The 19,625-nt window shown below is 36.6% G+C and overlaps 1 protein-coding gene and 1 pseudogene across 1 annotated transcript in view; one reads left to right on the forward strand and one right to left on the reverse strand.

The window, feature by feature from the left end:
* Window positions 1-19,625, reverse strand: part of Nrg1 (neuregulin 1) — a 997,054-nt gene that overhangs the window by 433,924 nt on the left and 543,505 nt on the right. The gene's annotated exons all lie outside the window — the stretch shown is intronic.
* On the forward strand, window positions 13,505-13,605 carry LOC143398655 (U6 spliceosomal RNA; annotated as a pseudogene).

Below are 19,625 nucleotides of genomic sequence, written 5' to 3' on the forward strand. Positions count from 1 at the left end.
GAACTGGGTTTTCTCAAAACTTTTTCTAAATACTTTTATCTTTCATTTGTGCTCTTGCTTTTACTAAAAATTTAGTAATTTCTTATTTATGACTCATTTCTACATATTAGAATCTTTGCCTTCTAAATCTATTTAATGGGGAAGGCTCATAAATACATTCTTCTTAATTATTCAATGCCATGATATATTAATCTAGGCCCTCTGAGAAGCAGACCATAGAAAGGGAATAAATGTGGAAGGATTTTATAGGGAAAAATGGATTGAGAGAAAATTGGGAGGCAACTGGAAAGGGTCAGGAGAGACTTCAGAGTTGCTAGTCTGATCCTGGTAAGGGAGAGAGGGAAGGAAGGTAGGTTAGGTAGCATACTTCAGGCTGCAGTGCTGTATTAGCAATGTTTATTTGGTAAAATGCTGGGGAATTCTAGAGTCAAAGCTGGGCTTTAAAGAATGCTCTTCCTAGGAGCAGACCCGTGAGAAAAATGGCTCAGTCTAAACTGATGGATTTCAGAGTGTGGCAGCTGGGCATTTTGATCATGTTTTCTGTGGTTGAGTTCTCATGGTCATCAGAGGGCCATGGTCACCAGGAGGTTTCTCAACCTTTACACTATTGACATATCAGACTGAGTAAGTCTTTGTTGGGGGAGGCTGTCCTGTGCATGCAGACTGTTTTGCAGCATCCTAATCCTCTACCCAGATAAGAGTAGATAGAAGCAGCATCCCCTAGTTCAGACAATCAAAACTGTCTGTAGATATTGCCAAATGTCTACCAAAGTAAAAATAAATCCAGTCCTGGTTGAGAACTGCTAGACAAGGGAAATTTAAAGAAGCTTTCTCAAGCTTCTTAGGAAAATTACAGAATCAAAGGAGAGGGAAAAGTATAAATATTTTAAATTACATACCATGATTGTTAAGAAAAATAATTAAGCTAGGAATTCCAAAGTGACCAAGACTATCCCACTTCAATGAAGGTTACAGACTCAATATGAATTTCTAGTCCAAGTGAATTTTTGGGTCTGAGCTGAATTTACAGTCAAATGTTCTACCCTAAAATTGAGGACACCAAAATAAAGTTTAAAAAATTAAGTGAATGCTACTTAGCTTAATGTGCCACATTATAATGCAAATTCAATTTATGCCTCCTTATCTGGGAGATACATAAAAATATTTCCCATGTAATAATATACACACATTGCAATGACTGGATGCAATGACTTGACATTTAATTCAACAGTTACACACACAAAATAGAAATTATGTTTAAGAATGAGTCAGATAGGGGTTGGAGATATAGCTCAGTTGGTGGAGTGCTTGCCTCACATGCACAAGGCCCTGGGTTCAATCCCGGGCACCACAAAAAAAAAAAAAGAATAAGGCAGATAAAGTTTTGACAACAGGTATCTCAGACTTGATTCTCAACAATCATCACAGGTAACATTCTACTTATGTACCATTTGTACAGCACAACTACATTCCTTTGAATGGCATTGGATATGGCTGTCCCACCCATTTGTGACCCAGATTCCAGCCACTTACATGTCACCTGGACTATGCCAATCATCTCCTAGTGGTCTCCTTCTTTCTGCTTTGTTCCATTTTCCACAGAACAGCTAGAATGTCTCCTTTAAACAGCGTCTGACCTTAGTTCCTCTGCACAAAAAATCTCCCAATCTTCCCATTTTGCTCACAGTAAAAGCAGACCTCTTATAGTAGCCAGGAAGCCCCTAATCCTTGCTATTCCACACAAGGTCTGGAGACCAGCAGTGGTAATGGCATCACCTGAGAGCATGGCAGAAATGCAGACTTCAAGCCTACCTCAGAACTACAGAGCCAGGCTCTACATTGTAGCAAGATCCTTTCAGGGTTTTGTATGTATAGTGGGTTTTAGAAGTCAGGGTCTAGCCTATGGTTTCTTCTCTAACCTCATCTTCCTCTACTTTCTCCTTGCTCATTTTCTGTGTCTAATTGGGCTCTTGTGGACACTGAAACTAGCAAGCATGCTCAAGTCCCAGGGCTGTTTTGCTTGTCCACTCATTCTTTAATAACCTTCAGCTCCCTGCTCTAAGGTCACCTCACCAGAGAGGCTTTCCTGACCACTGTCACTAAAGCATTTTTGACTTCTCGGCACTGTCCTGACCAGGTTAGTCTCCATTCATGCATTCTACCTTATCTTAATACAGAGCATTTACCTCTGTCTACCATCTTGAATATTGCTATATATTTTCCTTGTCTGTCTCCAGGTCTTTGGGAACAAATTCTTTCTGTGTCATTTTGCTCATTGCTGAATGCCCATATCCTGGAACAAAGTCTGACACAAAGTAGGTTGCTAGTAAATCACTGTGGATAGATGTGCAACTGAAGCATGTAGTCCTATGAGACAAATTCCCTGGAGGGGAAGGAGGTGCCACAACATGGAGGCTAGAGCTCATCTGATCAGCTGGTACCATCCTGGCCATTTCTGCCTAACATCCACTTTGTCATTATGTGATGCTCCCTTCAAAGCTGCCTGGAAATGAACTGGGACCAAAGGCAAGCATCTGGCTGTGGGGTCGATTCTTTTCCTTAGTCAAAGGATAAGCCCAGATCAAGCAAAGGATTCAGAAACAAAGCTCAAAGATGCCGCTCCCCTTCTGGCACAAGGGAGGATCAAGCTGTGCATTTAGTTTAGAAGATTTTTTTTTTGAAGAGGAAAATATCCAGAGTTTCCAAAATGCATGGGATTTTGTTTTTCCAGAGAAAGATTAATCTTTACTTCTTCTAAAAGGCAACCTGTTTATACATTTGCTGGAAGATTTGTCTGGAAAAAAATTAAAATAGGAGGACTTGATTTGACACATCTGGAGCAGATGGGCATGTTTTCTTTGGCTTCCTGGGGATGTTTAAATTGGGGTTAAGACAGGGAAGATGGTAAAATTGCCTGAAGACTCAGGTGGCTGGGAACAGACTAGTGTAAAATGTGGGAAAAGGAGCAGGAATAAAACATAGCAGATTCAATCATTAAAAATCTTTCACTTCCTCTTCTTGTCAAAAGCTATGTTGTAAATATTAATGGGAAGATAGGTAATGAAGGCACAAAGAGAGTATGTGAATATAGGGTTGAAGAACAATTTGTGAATAAGAACATTTTGCTTAAATCTATCCCTGAAGGTTAAACAATGTGTCCTCAAGGATCGTTAGTGAGAAGAAAATCTTCTCTTTGCCTCCCTCATACTCACCCTAAATCTGATTTATACCAAAGCTTTTCACACAAAGTATTCTTGTGTTGAGGACAAAACCAGTCATAAGGGAAAGCCGCAAGTGTAGGATTTTGAATGGAAAGGAGAAACAGGTGGCTGAGAAAGTTTTTGAGCTGCTCTAAATATAACTGAATAGAGAAGAGAGAAGACTAGGGAATTCAGCAATGAGCTCTTGGAACCCTGGTATACTATAGCACCAAAGGTGACTTGAAATGATCCAATGTCATTGTCTTACCCAGGTTTCTGGCTTTCAGCTGGGTTTCATTTCTTTTCCTTTCCTTTCCTTTTTCCTAGCCAAGTGTACAAATTTCAAGGGCTTTGAATTCAACAAGAAGAGATGTTGTAAAAGAAGAACATGAAAACATTGACCCCTTATTTTAGGACAAGTGATGCTAAATTTTCATGCACAAAATTATCAGTTAACACTGTGCATTGTCCTGATGACAGGAGACAAGTGGGTATAAACAATGGGTTACTTCTTATGTGTTAGAAAAGTGCTACTGCAAGTATAATAACATTGGCCACCAAATCCAACACAATTCAGTGAGTAATGTTAAAAAACATTCATATTTAAGGATTAATTTTTCCCCATTCAAGTGTCCAAATTGCCACAAACTACTTAAAAATCAATATTCAACTTTTATAAGTAAACAGCAATGATTAGGAATTTAAAATAAATTTACATCACATTTCAAGACACTGCTTTAAAAAATGGTATCCAATGACTCGAAGATAACTTTTAATTCTTAAATCTCTCAAAGGTGCTTTAATTAAACATGGACCAAATAACTCGACTCTCTTAATATACAGCAATACCTCTGCAGTTTAGAACCCCTGCCCCCACAAATAAATCAACCTTCACATTTTTAAAATATATTAAACGACTTTTCCGGTAACAGCAAGAAAGAATAAACAAATTGCAGTGGTTTACAAATAAAGTAGGTGGGAACTTTCTGTCTCTCTTTGGAAGATATCCTGACTTTTTTTTTCCCCCCCATTTTGATTGTTCTTGTGCCAGAAAAAATAACTGCAAGTATTCCAAAACTTGGGAGGGGGTTGAGAATCTAATAGCATTTCTAAATTGCTTCCAAAAACTTTAAAAGATGAGCTTTGGAACCAGAAAACACTCAAAAGAAAACAAGTCTAAATCTGCCCCATAGCCACAAAGCACATATGCAACTCATAGCAAAGGATGTGTGCATGAATATATGAGGGTGGAATCTGGCCACAGTCAGACTGATAACATGCTTAATCAAATGGATCATCATTCTGCCTCCATGGGTTTTCTCTTCTTTGGCAAATTTATGATAAACGAGTACAAATTCGGCCAGCTAACTCTCGAGTCTATCAACAGGCTCATTATTTTGTCAATCAAAACACAACTCTCCACCGCTCTAAACTTTTAACAAATATGCTTCTTTTCAATTGAAAGTTTGCTTATGAACCTTTTTTTTCCCACCAAATAATTTGATTGAAGTCCCCAGTAGGTGTTTCTAGTTTCTGCAAAGGAATTACATACTTAGTTTTTTGGGAACTGCTAATATTTTGGTAAAGATACCTAAGATAAGAGTTACCCCTTGAAACATAGTCCAAAAGAAATACTGGTGTTCTTATCAATAATGGATGGCCTCCTGGAACACAATCAGGTTGTTACAGGGTAATTTATGAGATCTGGCATTTCCCCTTCCTAACCTCTTGCTTCCAGCAGCACAGAACCTCTATGTCTACTGCAGTCTCTTAAACTGAGTTTGCTATCTCCTTACACCCACCTTAAAGGCAATGTACCTGTGCCACTGATCTCCACACTGTGAGATTCCAAAAGATGGGGACACATCTGTCCACATCTGAACAAAGGAAAGCAAGACTCATGATGAACATCATAACTTGGGTGAGGGAAATTTTAATACAGGAGAAAAGGAAGTGTTTTCTCATTTAAAAAATTACCTTACACTTTTGGGATTGTGGTAAAAAAAAAAATGTCCAGCCTCTTCTACCCCTTCCTCTCATCTCTGAATCCCCATATTACTGGGCCGTGCCCCAAATTCTCATACTTCCATTCTTAAATCATTCATAAATAATTTACCTAGGGCTAGAATAGAAAGGAAAAGGGAAAGTGTGGGATTGTGACAAGAAGGAAAAAGGGAAGATGTTCAGGAAAAAAGGACAAAGAAACCCTTCAAAATATTTGACCTACTTATCTACTTTATAGTTTGCTAAAACTGGTCTTAAGCCCAAATACAAAGACCTACGTTATTTAAAAATCTTTTTTGTTTTTATTTTTTGTCCTGGGATTGAACCCAGTGGCACTTTACCAATGATCTATAGGCCCATACCTTTTTTTTTATATTTTGAGACAAGGTCTTCCTAAGTTGCTGAGGCTGGCCTCAAATTTGTAATGCTCCTGCCTCAGTCTCCTATGCTACTAGAATTACAGTATTCACCCTGCACTTGGCAAGACCTACTTTATTTTAAGGATAAAAGAAGGGATATATATGTATATATATATCCCACCTAGATCAGAGGTAAGGAGGAGAGGGAGAATACCATTAACAAGTATCTGGATCACACTGATAACTGTTTAACAATTGGATCACAATATTTCAAAAAGAGGGAAAAGAGAAAAGAGATTTATTGCATTATAGGTTGATTTCTAGTTTTTGCAAATTTCTGTGGTATCAATGTTCTCCACTAGCCAACATGCTGTCAAACACTAACATGCTGTCACTGCAACTGAATTAGGAAGACATGCATATGACTGGCTTTTTGATTCAGGGTAAATCAGCCATAACATATTATTAGAGACCAAAGTTAACTTGGACCTTCATGTTGAAAGTAGTAAAACCCAAGAAAGAGTAGAGGCTCTTTAAGGATGACTTGTTGAAATGTCATTGTGTAACATTTATTAAAATATATTTCAGATGATGTCCACATTTTAAAGATGAAATTTAGAATTTCCCAACTTTTGTCTTGAGGAGTTGTGTAAATGTGTGTCATCTTCTGATATGGTTTTGTCTCAATTTTAATTTATCTGTTTTATTTTTTTATTTAAGTAAGTGAAAATATTCTATGATGCAAGAATAATAAGTTGCAAGTTAAATAAATAAATTTAGGAATCCACAGTAATGTACTTTGTATATCATGCAGTTCGTAATTCCACAGCACCTCCATAAAGAGCCTGAGGTGACCTTTAAGGATGGCTTAGACATTAAAAAAATTTTTTTAGATCCTTCATGACTCCAAATTGCACACTATTAATAGAAGAAAGAAACAAAATATCTGATTATCTTCAACTATCTGAAGCATTCAAGATCAGTTAGTATTCATGTTTACATATAATCTTATCATTTTATTTTTAAGCCTTCATAGTAAATTAAAATGTTCAGAATAACAGTGACATTTAACATGATGAATTTTGTGTCTCATGTGGGTATTCTTAAGATATTTCTAGATTGTTATGAGTATGCATTTATATATTTAAAAAATTATATATTTCTTTATAAGAACAAGATACTAATCATTTATAAGGGATAAAGGACAAGCACTCTGGATATAAATTACATTCTAGTCACTTTTGGTTCTCCTGCTACAGAAGCAGTGGTTGTTATATTGCTCCTCATGCAAAACATGCATTTTATTATTAAACACTTTATTATGAGAAAAAGAAACAATCAGCCCTCAACAAATGTTTGTTTGTTGCTGATCTGCTTATATTAAGGAATGAATCAATTATGTGATTCTTTTTTATAAAAAATATTTTAGTTGGACACAATACCTGTATTTATTTATTATTATGTGGTGCTGAGGATCAAACCCAGTGCCTTGCACATGCTAGGCAAGCACTCTACCACTGAGCCACAACCCCAGCCCCTTATGTGATGTTTTAATAAGGAGTTCCTGTTCAATTCCTATTGGTCTGGTAGACTATGGAATTATGAATCTAGAGGGTAAACTCCTTCACTTTTCTCACTACAGTTTCATTTCAAAAGATTCCAGCCTGGCTCTGACCCAGAGAGTTCCTCCCGCTACCCTGGTCATTGAACTCCCCAATTTCCTACTGGGTCTTAGTTACGGTAGCAAAGAGAAGTCACCTGCCATCTGTGCTCCTGAGAAACCTGGAAGCTTCCTGTTACAATGAGCCACCATGGGAGAGACTACAAGCACATCAAAAGCATGACCTCTAGGAGAATGGCCACCAACAGGCAACTGAAAATCACTGCAGGATGCAATGGAAAGCATTCAGATACCTCAGGTGTTCACGGACTTTTTAGAAATAGTGTACAGAGGCTTCTCTACAGTTGCTAGAATCTAGGGCTATTTAATTATCTTTAGCACTGATATTTAAAAACACAACTTTCCCCTCCTTTAACTTTATTTTCAAATAGACAAAGTCTTCCCAAATGATTTTTGATTATTTAAATATTTACAAGAAGAGGGAAAAAAAAGAGTATTTCACAAGGTATTTAAAAAGGCATCTATGTTTATGGTACTGAGCTAATAAAGGGCATATTTAATAAATATGTGGAAAAGGAAGGGAGGGAGGGAGGAAAGAAGAAGTTAATGTGTGATTTTAGTTTCTGAAATAAATTAGCTAATGACTATGATAGTGTGACCTTACTAGGGCCCCAGGCTTCCTAGATTATTTCATCCAATGTGTGGTTTATAATTCATCCTTTAGGTGGCATTTTAATACCAAACCTCCAGGAATGAACTGTCCCTTACTCTTCATTGGCTCTTCTTTAGTGGCTTGCACAGGATTGGTCAGATCATAAGCCTCAAAAAGACTTGTTGGGTTAATGAAAGATTCTGGATATTAACAACTAAAATCTAGAACATTGTGTGCAGAAATTTCAGAAGGAAGGCAATGCCTTGGAAACTCAGTGGCAGTGTTGAAGATTGGCCTCTTAGGAACTACCCCGGATTACAAAGTTTTTGTTTTTTAAGAATATTAAAAAAAAAAATCCTCTATACCATGATTACCATGTAATCTCTCTCATACACAGAGGGGAGGGAAGAGGTGATTAACATGTTGAAATTTAGAAAATTCAACATTTCCTTTAATACTCAGATGTTAGGGAAATAAAAAAGTAAAGCAAGTCAGCATAAAGCACTCTCCAAAGCAGATAGTGATGTTTCTTTAGTGATTGATTTTTTTAGTAAGTGTATCAGGTTGTTTTTAATTCCTGTATAACAAATTACCATAAATAGAGTCACTTAAAACCACACACATTTATTATTCCACAGTTTATGTGGCTTGGGAGTCCGGACAGAGTTGAAACTAGATCCTCTGCTTAAGGGGCTCACAAAGATGCAATGAAAACACTTGGCCAAGGTTGCAGTCTCCTCTAAGATGGAAGGACCTGCTGCTTCCTTGCTCATTGGATTGTTGGCAAAATTCACTCCTTGGTGGCTCTCAGCTACACGCCTCCCACCCTGGATTCCTAAAGGGCACCACCAGTTCCTAGCCATGTGGGGTTCTCCAACATGGCCACTTGTTTCATTAAAGCCAGCAAGGAAAAGGAGGGTGCCAGGAAGACATCCACCCCAAACTTAGGTTACCTAACCACATAATCACATATGTGTTGTCACAGAGGTCTGACCAACTCTGTAGTGGCACACTGGCAGGAAACAATAAAAGGTCCTGCTTATATTTTCAAGGTCAGGGCATCAGACAAGGGGGGAACACCAGGAATCAGGGATTATGGCGGTCATTTTCAGAGTGTGTTCACCACACAACACAATGATATTGAATTACCTCCCAGAATTCCATGGAAAAATGTTTCACGCTTTCCTATGAAATCTGTGAATAGAGAGAGGTTTAACACAATGAAGGGTTAAATGTCAGCCCCATTTTAGGAGACTAGGGAAGAAATGCCTAAAAGTGAGATTATCTAAATTATCCACAAATAAATGACAAACGGAACCCCAAACAGAAAGCATCACAATGTATGTTCCTGATGTAATCTTGTACAACAAGGACTCAGGTGATACTTGCCCCTTTATGATGGTGGCTGCCATAAGATCTGCATTTTACCTTCGTTTAGAACAAAAAGCTCAGACTGATTTTCTCCTATACTCAAAGGAAGTCTCATATCTATCTATCTATCTATCTATCTATCTATCTATCTCCTTTCTTCACTGCTTTGGATTGAACTCGCAGGCACTCTACTACTGAGCTAGATCCCCAGATTTTTTTTTTTTTTTTAATTTTCAATTTTGAGACTGAGTCTGGCTAGGTCATGAAGGATGGCCTTGAACTTGCAATCCTCCTCCAGCCTTCTGAGTAACCTGGCTCCTTCATGGGATTACAGGTGTGTACCACAGTGCTGGTGAATCTCATTTTTTATTCTTAATGGTGTTTGCTATCCTGTGTTCCTGTAAGAAATGATCAGGCCCCTGTGTGGAAATTTGGTAACTGAAAGACCTCATTTGAAAGGCACAACTTCATAACTTCATCTAAGCTGGGGGGAAGTTTACTTGTTCAAATTGCTTTATCAGCAATACAATTAAATGGCACACTTCTCCATAGAGTAGTGGATTCCTTGCTTACACTCCATTATCTTTTACAATGAAATTACAAAATGGGGCTTACAGACCATTGTTTGGGATGATCATTTTACATCACAGGGTAAAATCCTTGGGAAGAATGTGATTTTAAAAATCATAATTCCCTACCAAATTTGGGGCTGAAACATAATGCCTTAACTATCTTCAGCTTTGTATTACACCTGTCTTCAACAACAAGATCATATGGAGCTGAAACAGTATCATTTTGTACTTCTTAGCTTCTTAGGAGCTTTGATCTATCTAGGCTGACAGCCACCTTTCTTGTACTCACAGTGACATTTCTCAATGCTCCTCTCCCAAAACTAGGGAGCCCATTTTCCTAAAATATCCAAATTCTGGGTCTAAGAAATGGCTTAGTGGCAGAGCACATGCATTGCATTCACAAGGTCCACAGTTCAATCCCTAGCAGCACTAAAGAAAGAGAAATAGAAAAACAAAAAGAAAAATAAATTCTGTTCATAGATTATGCTATGGGGTTTTGATTGGAAATATTCCCAAAAGATCATGGGTTGAAGGTTTGGTCCCTAATGCAATAGTGTTCAGAGGTGGATCGTTTGGGGGATAGTTAAGGTCTCTGACCCCATCAATGGATTAATCTATTTATGGATTCATAACTTAATGGGCTATTGGGAGGTAGTGGAAACTTTAGGAGTTGGAGCTAGTTTGAGGAAGTAGTTTGCTTTAAGTGTGCCCTTGAAAGCCATATTAAAACCTGGCCCCTTCATCTCTCTTTGTTCCCAGCTACCATGAGGTGAATAGCTTTGATTCACCACATGCTCCGGCCACGTTGTACTGCCTTGCCACAGGCCCAGAAACTAAGAGTTAAGTGACCATATACTGGAATTTCTGCAAACATGAGGCAAAATAAATCTTTTCTCCTTTTGAATTACCTATCTCAGGTATTTTATCACAGCAACAAAAAGATAACTACACAATAGTTTGGGAGAATCAAAAGTCAAGGTAATATACAATTGGCTTGGTTCTTTTGAAAAATTTATATGAACTTGTTGGATATTAACTCTTTTTGGAGTTTTGTACAGGATTGCTGTAAGAATATATGTGCTACCTCAAGGACAAGGAATTCCAGAAAGTGAGCATTCCCTCCTGCTTCACTGGTGGGATTGATCCTTTTGGTTGCTAGTTTCATATTTCATAAGAAGGCTTTCAAATCGAACCCAAGGATCCTTTTCTACTCCTACACAGCAATGCATACCGTTGAGCAACTCCCATTTACACATTGTTCAGAGTTTCCATCCAAAAGGTCACAGACTTCTACAGATGAGATATCAATGTTCCCTTTATGCTGAAACATTGTTAATGTACGTTGCTTTTTATTTTTAAAAAAATCACTCAAGTTACCAAATGTCTAAATGTGGTTTCGGTAAGTATCACACACACATATTAGTCAATGTTTATTGATGGCAATTTTAGATGATAGGCTCAAAATCTCTGTCATTGTCACACAGTAGTATAGACATTGCAATGTCTGACACTCAGGAAAAGAATTTGTTTCTTTGGCCACCCAATTCTTTCATTCCATATTTCTCCTAACCTTTTTCTTTGCAAGTCTGGGCAGACTTTAAGGCCTGTCAAAATACTATTTCCTCCTTGAAGTGTTTCTAAAACCCTCCATTCAGGATTCTTTGTTTTTCTGTAATCTGATAAAACTGTACATAATCTCCCCCTATCTGTAGTGTATACTTTCAAGACCCCTACTGGATATCTGAAACCACAGATAGAACCAAAACCTATATATAGTATATTTTTTCCTATACATATGTGCCTCTGATAAAATTTGAGTTACAAGTTAGGCATAGTAAGAGATTTTAAAAAATAACTGATAATAAAATAGAATAATTAAAACAATATACTAATACTGCAACAGTCAATCTGATGACTGGGTAATCTAATAAATGACTAACAGGTGAGTAGCATATACAGTGTGTATACACTGGACAAAGGAATTATTCATTTCCTGAATGGGTTAGAGCTGGAAGGTGTGAAAGTTCATCACTCTCGTTAAAACAATGCACAATTTAAAATATACGAAGTATTTATTTCTGGAATTTTCCATTCAATGTCTTCCAAACTCTGTTGACAATAGGCAACTTAAATTTTGCAGGGTAATACTACCAACGAGGGGTACTTCTGATTCGGAATCATTGTTACAGTACTCATTCATTTTCATCCACATAACAGTCAACTTTTTACGTCTTTTTCAACTGCATTATAAATTCAGTGAAAATAGCATTCAGCTTATGTTTTCTGTCTTACCAGAGTAGATTGCAAATTGCAGACCCTCATTACCCAGACAAGAAATATCTCTCAGTATCTGGATAACTGAGAGATATCACAGAATCTTCTCCAGTATCTGGATAACTGGTTTGTTTATATATGACCACAATTATGATTTTTGGAGTTAATCAGATTTCCTCTCTTTATTTTGCTTACCAGGAAGGTTGCTTTAAGTTAGAATCCCCCCAGTGTTTGATGGCATGTGCTTTTGTGCATTACTCTTACCTCTGGCTTTAAGGTTTTCTTTTCTTTAAAACAAATTTTTTTAAAAAATTCTTCTTCCCTAAAACAAATGATACCCCAAAATGGTTACTTACAAAATTTACTTTATGTTATTTATCTGAAAAATAATTCTTCTTACACAGGAATATTCCATGGCTGGGTAAACTCCAAAAAAGTGGTAGTTATTAAAGGATGCCAACCTCTGAAACCTAAAAAACCCTTTCTTATCCATATGAATGTTTCCCCCATGATAGTTTGTTATTATTAAAATCATCCAAATAACAGGCAGCCAAGCCCGTTCTACTGTTGGCTTTAAATTCCACTTTTATATGTGTAAATGAGGGGTTAGGGCTAGAAGAACTCTAGGGAGAGTCTCCTCCATTCCTAAGGTTATATGATCTTAAACGCCCTTAGCTCTCCCCTTCTTCCTACCTATGTTGACATAGTCCTAGAACATCAGGGAGGAGGTTTGAAACTTGCAATAAATCTTTCAAACCCTTAGATTTCATTCATTGTTAGTTTGTATTTCTACACGAATGAAAAATTAAGAAAAAGTTTCTGGGAGAATTTGACAGTGTTGGAATTTATATAAAGTCCACCAAGGATAATCTCAGGATTTTCTAAAGGAGTCACAATTATGTGAATGTGTGTATGGGGACAGATAAGAAAAAAAATCTATATTTAACTAATCAAATATAGAAACAACTAATGATTTCAACAAATGAATTGCATATAAAAATAACTAAAGATTTCCTCTTTGATGATTAGTCATTTAATTTTAAATCCTTAGAAAAGCTACTAAGGAGAAGACAAGACAAATACGGCAAGGCAAAAGAAAAGAACAAAAAGGGAGGGGGATTTGTCGAATGAGAACAGCATGTGCTGTGCTCCTGTTGGTAGTGCATTCTGCCATCACACTGCTGCATTTTCCCAGTGCCCCCACATTTCCCGAACATATTCTAAATGTACACATGCATGTCCCAGAATGCCAGGACAAGATGGCAATACACAAGCTTTCAGGTCTCCTGCCATCTATTTCCTGGCTGTGTAACTTGGGAAGTTTCCTCATTTATGCCTAGACTGTTCACTGTAACATAGAGATGATAGCAGTATGCATATCTCATGGCATAACAATGATATGATATATTTACAATGTAGAGGATAGTTTCTGTCATTCACATACTCGTCTAGTGATTGCTCCTGCAGCACATATACCAAAGATTGGAATGATACAGAGAAGATTAGCATGGCCCCTGCATAAGGATGACACTTACTCATCCAGCACTTATTTAGGAACAACCATTATGTGTCAAATGCTAGTCTAGACACTTGGAAAGTGTCCATGTGCAAAGCAGAAAGGCCACAGTGAAGCTTTTTTGATATGTATTGAAAAGGACCCATTAATGAGTGGTCTAGGGAAGGGAGTGTCATAAGTAAGCTTCTTTGAGACAGTATTTAGTGAAAACAAAAATTTGGAGAAAGACCTGTAGGAAGGAGCCAATGACTCTTATCTTGGCAAACTGTCTCATGTTTTGGCAACAGCAGGACTTGGCCTATCTTTTATTTGGATGTTTTCTAACCTATTCCTGTACCCTCTTAACATTTTAAAGATTTGAAGTGGAAACAAATAATGCATAAACAAAGTAAAACAGATTATTACAAACAAGAAAGTCTCCTCACTTAGAACTAACCTCTTGTGACATCATGTAAACATGTTTTCCCACTTTTCCAAGTTGTTTCTTAGAAACGTAAGGTAACACACTTTGTGCTAGGTTTTACAATCAAATGTGTATAAATTTATAATGCATTTGATAACATTTACTGTCATTTTGCAGAATAAATTAAGTTTTAAAAAACTCGTATAGTCTCAAAAGGGGAATGTCCCTTGTACATTAGATGCAAAACGAGGTGTCAGCAGCAGGTGTTAACAGTTTCTTAGCTGCAAATCATCCACAAAACTGCTAGTCATTTGAAGTATCCTGATAAATTCTATTTCTAACACTTGGTTTCACAATTTCAGCATTTTTGTTTTGGGGCCTCCTTGCTCTGTAAGTGCAAATAAGTCAGACTCTTCTGCAGGCAGTATATATCAAAGAACTATTTAATTGGAGGTTGTTTTGGAAGTCTTATGAGGAGGCAATCCTACCTATACCAGAAACTAAGATAAATATAGGATTTAATATTTCATACTCCATATTGTACAAGTTTTATAAATTTTCCAGATGACATAGGTTTTCAGGGTTTCCCCTATTTGGTATAATACTGCATCTAAAACCTCTGTGTGACAGGTGGATTATGTTCACAGGAATCCTGCATGTTAATAATTATTCTCCTTTATTATAGATAGGGAATAGTTATGAAGAGCTTATATAACTTTGTAAGGGTGATAAATGGCAGAGCTAGGACTTGAACTTAAGGACATCTGGCTCCAAAGCTTGAGTTCAGTGAGGACATTGTAACCGAGTAAGGCTCAGAGCAGTGTGTGCTCAGGGGCAAGAATTCCAATGAAATACACTCTTAATAATATTGAAAAGAGAAGGAATATTCTGAAATATAAAACTATTAAGATATATCAACATTTATCACAAATTATTGTATGCCTATATTCACATAAGTCCCAAATTAGGGAATATAAAATTGGGAGCCTGGTTTTGCTTCTGAAATAGAAATGTCTAAGGTAATCTTTTCTGGCTTGACTGAGGAGGTGTTCAAAGCACAGATTTTGGGCTCTTGTTTCCTAGGGATTCTGATTCCATAGATCTGATGTGGGGAACAAGCATGTATATTTTACAGATTTTCCTCAGGTGAAGCTGATATGTAGCTAAAGTTGAAAAGCAAAGAAAGGCTTAAGTATATTTAATATTCTGCAATAATTCAACTCCTATCCATTTTGTCAATAGTGTCTAGTTAAAAAAGGCTAGAGGTAAGGCCTTCCATGTTGAATTATAGCCCTTCTATCTGTATTATTAAAAACACAAGCATTCACATGCATATACACACACAGAAACAGGAGCATAGGGGGAAATTACCCTTTAAAATCATCATGTATAGTCAGGCATGTTGGCACAAGCCTGTAATCCTAGTGGCTTGGGAGGCTGAGGCAGGAAGATTGTGAGTTCAAAGCTATCCTTAACAAAGCAAGGTGCTAAGCAATTTACTGAGACCCTGTCTTTAAATAAAATACAAAATGGGGCTGGAGGGGGTTGTGGCTGTGGCTCAGTGGTAGAGTACTTGCCTAGCATGTGTGAGGCGCTGGGTTAGATCCTCAGGGCAACATAAAGATAAATAAATAAAATAAAGGTATTGTGTCCAACTACAACTAAAAAATATTTTTAAAAAAATAAATGGGACTGGGGATGTGTCTTGTGGTCCAGTGCCCCTGAGTTCAATCCCTGGTACCAAAAAAAAAAAAAAAAAATCATTATATAGTGATGCAACATGCTATTCTGTATTAGATCTGGGAATGGTAAAAGGACAATAGTGGAAAAACTGGTGAAATCTGAAGTTTAGTTAACAGTAGTATACCAACATCAATTTTATATTTTGGACAAATGCCCTATGCTTATATAAGTGTTTAACATCAGGAAATTCTTGGTAAAGTTGATATAGAAACTCTGTGTACTATTCCTTGAAACTTTTCTGCAAATTTAAATTTAAAACATAATTTAAATTCATCACATCAAGTACAAAAACAATAGGAGAGTTATTTCCATTTGTCCGAGTTATGAATTATATCCTCAGGTAACCAATAAGCATTAGGATTTTTTCTTCTGTAATTTAGGAAGGCAAGGAGAAGAGAGGAAATGAAGGTCAAGTGGGGCAGGAAGATCAAGAAGATCAAGGAATACAAAAGGAGCCACATCTGGAATAAGCCAGCTTGAGGAAGGTGCCGGGGGCCAGGTAAAGTCACCCTGAATCACAGAGATTATACTGATCCTTTGAGAGATTGCCCTTTGTTAACCATCTTATTCCATGCAGAACCAAATGGTTGCCTGACGGGCATTTAGCAGAAGATAAGGGGCAGGGTGCTGGAAGGACTTGGAGAATCAAGAGCTGAGGACTGCTGTGAAAGGTACTAGATGAGTAAAGTAAGTACTTAACGCCAATGCCAATTAACTTCAGAAATTAAGAACAACTCATCCCAAGTGCATTAAAAAAGGTCAAGTGGAGATAGGGAAGAGGCTAAGAGAGAATGTGGGAAACAAAAGAACTGAGGACTAAGACATTTGGTATTTTTGTTCTGTGGGCTGAGCCTGTTTGAAGCTGAAGGAAGGTGTTATTGGCACAGCCAGGTATTTTCTCTCACCTTGCATATTTTGTCTATGACTCTTTGTTAAAAGCATTGAATAAACTTCTGTTACTACATATGATTTCAATAATATCTAGGGTGTCATCTTCAGTTTTTCCATAGGACTTCTGCCCCAGAGACATTTCCTCTTCGAGCCCCATATTTTCACAGGATTGATCCTTGATGCATTCTTCATAATAAATCCAGCACAATGAGGAACATGTCGCTGTTTTAGCAATCCTATTTCTACTTGAACAAGTCCAGGCAGTAGAAGGTTACACACCCAGGTTTGGGGGTGTGCATGACAATGGTGTCCCAGTATCACTCATTTTATCAAGTTGGGGCAGAGAAGTACACATGAGTATGACATGAGTTACAACATGTTTGGAGCTCATGAACAATCTAATTACCAAGTTCAAGATTTGGTTGACAGCCAAGTTCTAGAGCTCATAAAATAAAAAGAAAAGGGAAAGGAATGAATGAGATGTAACTCCTGTAGAAAGCCAATGTGGAGGCTGATGAATGAAGGAGAGATGTATTAAAAAAAAAAAAAAAACCCTCATTAAAGTCCACACAAGTACTTTGGAATGTTATTATAGAAACAGGTTTTTACATTTAGCAGAAATGAGAATTAGACAAAAAGGAAGATTAAATTAGTGCATTTTCCTTATTTGTATTTCCTTATTGTTTAGGCACCTACTATTTGGTGGTCTTGCACTGATTTAAAAAAAGAAGGAAAAAAAAAAGAAAACAAAAAATTTTGCAGAGTCCTATACAGGGTAATTATGTGCTTCCATTTATAACTTCAAGAACTCATATTTGACTGGATTTTCTGCTTTGGTGTTTTCATTGTGAAAGGTAAGTATCTATATTATCCCCATTTGGATTTAAGAGAGGGATCACTTGGATCCATCAACCTGCAACCCAGAGACAAGGGTAAACAGGTCTCTTATTGACCTTGGATAATTCATAAGCTGATGTTCTACCCTCCATTTAATTTTTCACTTGCATTTGGATACAAATATTGCCTATTCTAATTCCTTTCTCAATAGGTAGTGCAATGCAGTGGGTAAGAGCCTGGGCTCTGGAGCTAGATGGCCAAGCTTTGATTTTTAGTTCCACCACTTCATAATTGTTCTTGTCTACAAAATTAAAATTACAGTACTTATCTGATAGGGTTCTAAGAATTAAATGAGTTCATAGCTATAAAGTGCCTGAAATGGTTCCTGGCACATAATAACCACTACATAAGAATCAGCTATTATCATTGCTATCTTTCATTGCAGGAGGTCAAATACTTTTTCTTTTTTCCCTTACTATGTGAAATACTATTTTAGAATGGGAGCTATAGAGAGATGACAAAGAGACTGAATCAAATCGTCCCCGGTCTTCATGCATAAATACCCAAGGAAACCTGTGGGAAATAAGTGTGCATAAATTAAGGTTAAAAAAAAATCTGTTTTTTGTCTTAAAATGAAGTTTCTCCAGAGTGCAACAGTTTAATTCTTGAGTTTCCCATTGTGTTTATGTGTGTTCTATATTGGAAATAAAGCTGGGCCAGAGTTTTCAACACTTCTTGGACTATTGCTATTAAATCACTCTTTTGAATCACACACTACAGAAAATATGGTTATACTTAGCACACAGTCACGGTTTTTTGCCTTAAACAGGGTGCCAAAATTCATTAACTAATTTTTCTTCTAAATGACCCTAGACATTACTATTTCTTATACTTTGACTTTTGAAACTTGTTATTTTTTTTCAAATCACTTTTAGAAATGGGATAAAAAACATGGGTCCCCAAGTCAGTGGTGGTTTTTTAGGAGGTGGGTCATTCTGCCACCTTTTGGGTAGTTACAGTAAGCTGTGAATCATCACCTCATAGTAGCGGGGTGTGGAAGAAATCAGAAGTTATCTAGTATATTCTAGATTTTGAGATTTCATGAGATAGTTGAGCAATGCTTTAAAAATTGAAGGACTGTCATCAATTTTTCAAATTTACTTTTAAAGTAAACAAAATTATCATCTACTATACCAGTATTCATAAAAGGAAGGATAATACTTTGATACACAGATATAAATACTATATTGGATATGTTATGTGTACATATACACATTCTCAGAGGGATTCTGTCAAGAAATGGAACATGAGAAGGAAAAATGTTTTCAGTACAGGAAAATGGCAACTACTCTATTAGAATGTAAGATTCATCTGACAGGATTCAGGAATCTAATCTTACATTAAAATGCAAGATTCATATTTGCCTTTTTACTTGTCTCCAATTACCATGAATCATTTTTGGAATATATTTGTTGAATAAACATCTGGCTCTACATATTTGTAAACTATTTATCTCAATTCTTTATTACAGACTTATCTCTGGAAAACACCATCAAAGTCCAAACGTGGCATTAGAACTGATCTATTAACACAATTATGGTACTCTACCACATATTTATGTGACAAAAGACTAGAACACATGTACTTTTATTCTTAAAACCCCACAAAAATGACACTAGTAATAGTTTTCAAAAGATTGCTAAATTAATTTTTTGAAATAAAAATAAGTAATTAAAATATATATGCTACCCAGTGTACTTCAAACTCTAATATTCTTTTTATTAGTGGGACTCAATTTTAATGAGTCATTATTAGCTTTAAGAAACGAAGTAGAATAGCAAGGAATAGAATAGAAAAGATTTGTGTCATCATACAGGGCAAAGTTCTATGTCAGGAAAACCATCAAACTATTGTTGGAGGTAAATAAACACACACAGAGATAATGATCAATGCAGTTTGTACTGTGGGTCTCAGTAGCAAAATCCTGGTCATGTGCTAGTCTAGACCTTTTTGGGAAGCTCAAACTTTAAAAATTGGAGGTCTCTCATCAATTTTCCAAATTTATTTTTTAAATAAAACAAAATTATCATCTACTATATCACTATTCATAAAAGGAAGGATAATACTGAAGTGTCCATAATTGAGTCTTCTGAAACTAAGTGATAATAGACAGCTCAACAGG

This window comes from Callospermophilus lateralis, chromosome 4 (genome assembly GCF_048772815.1).
Source record: "Callospermophilus lateralis isolate mCalLat2 chromosome 4, mCalLat2.hap1, whole genome shotgun sequence".
Classification (NCBI taxonomy): domain Eukaryota; kingdom Metazoa; phylum Chordata; class Mammalia; order Rodentia; family Sciuridae; genus Callospermophilus; species Callospermophilus lateralis.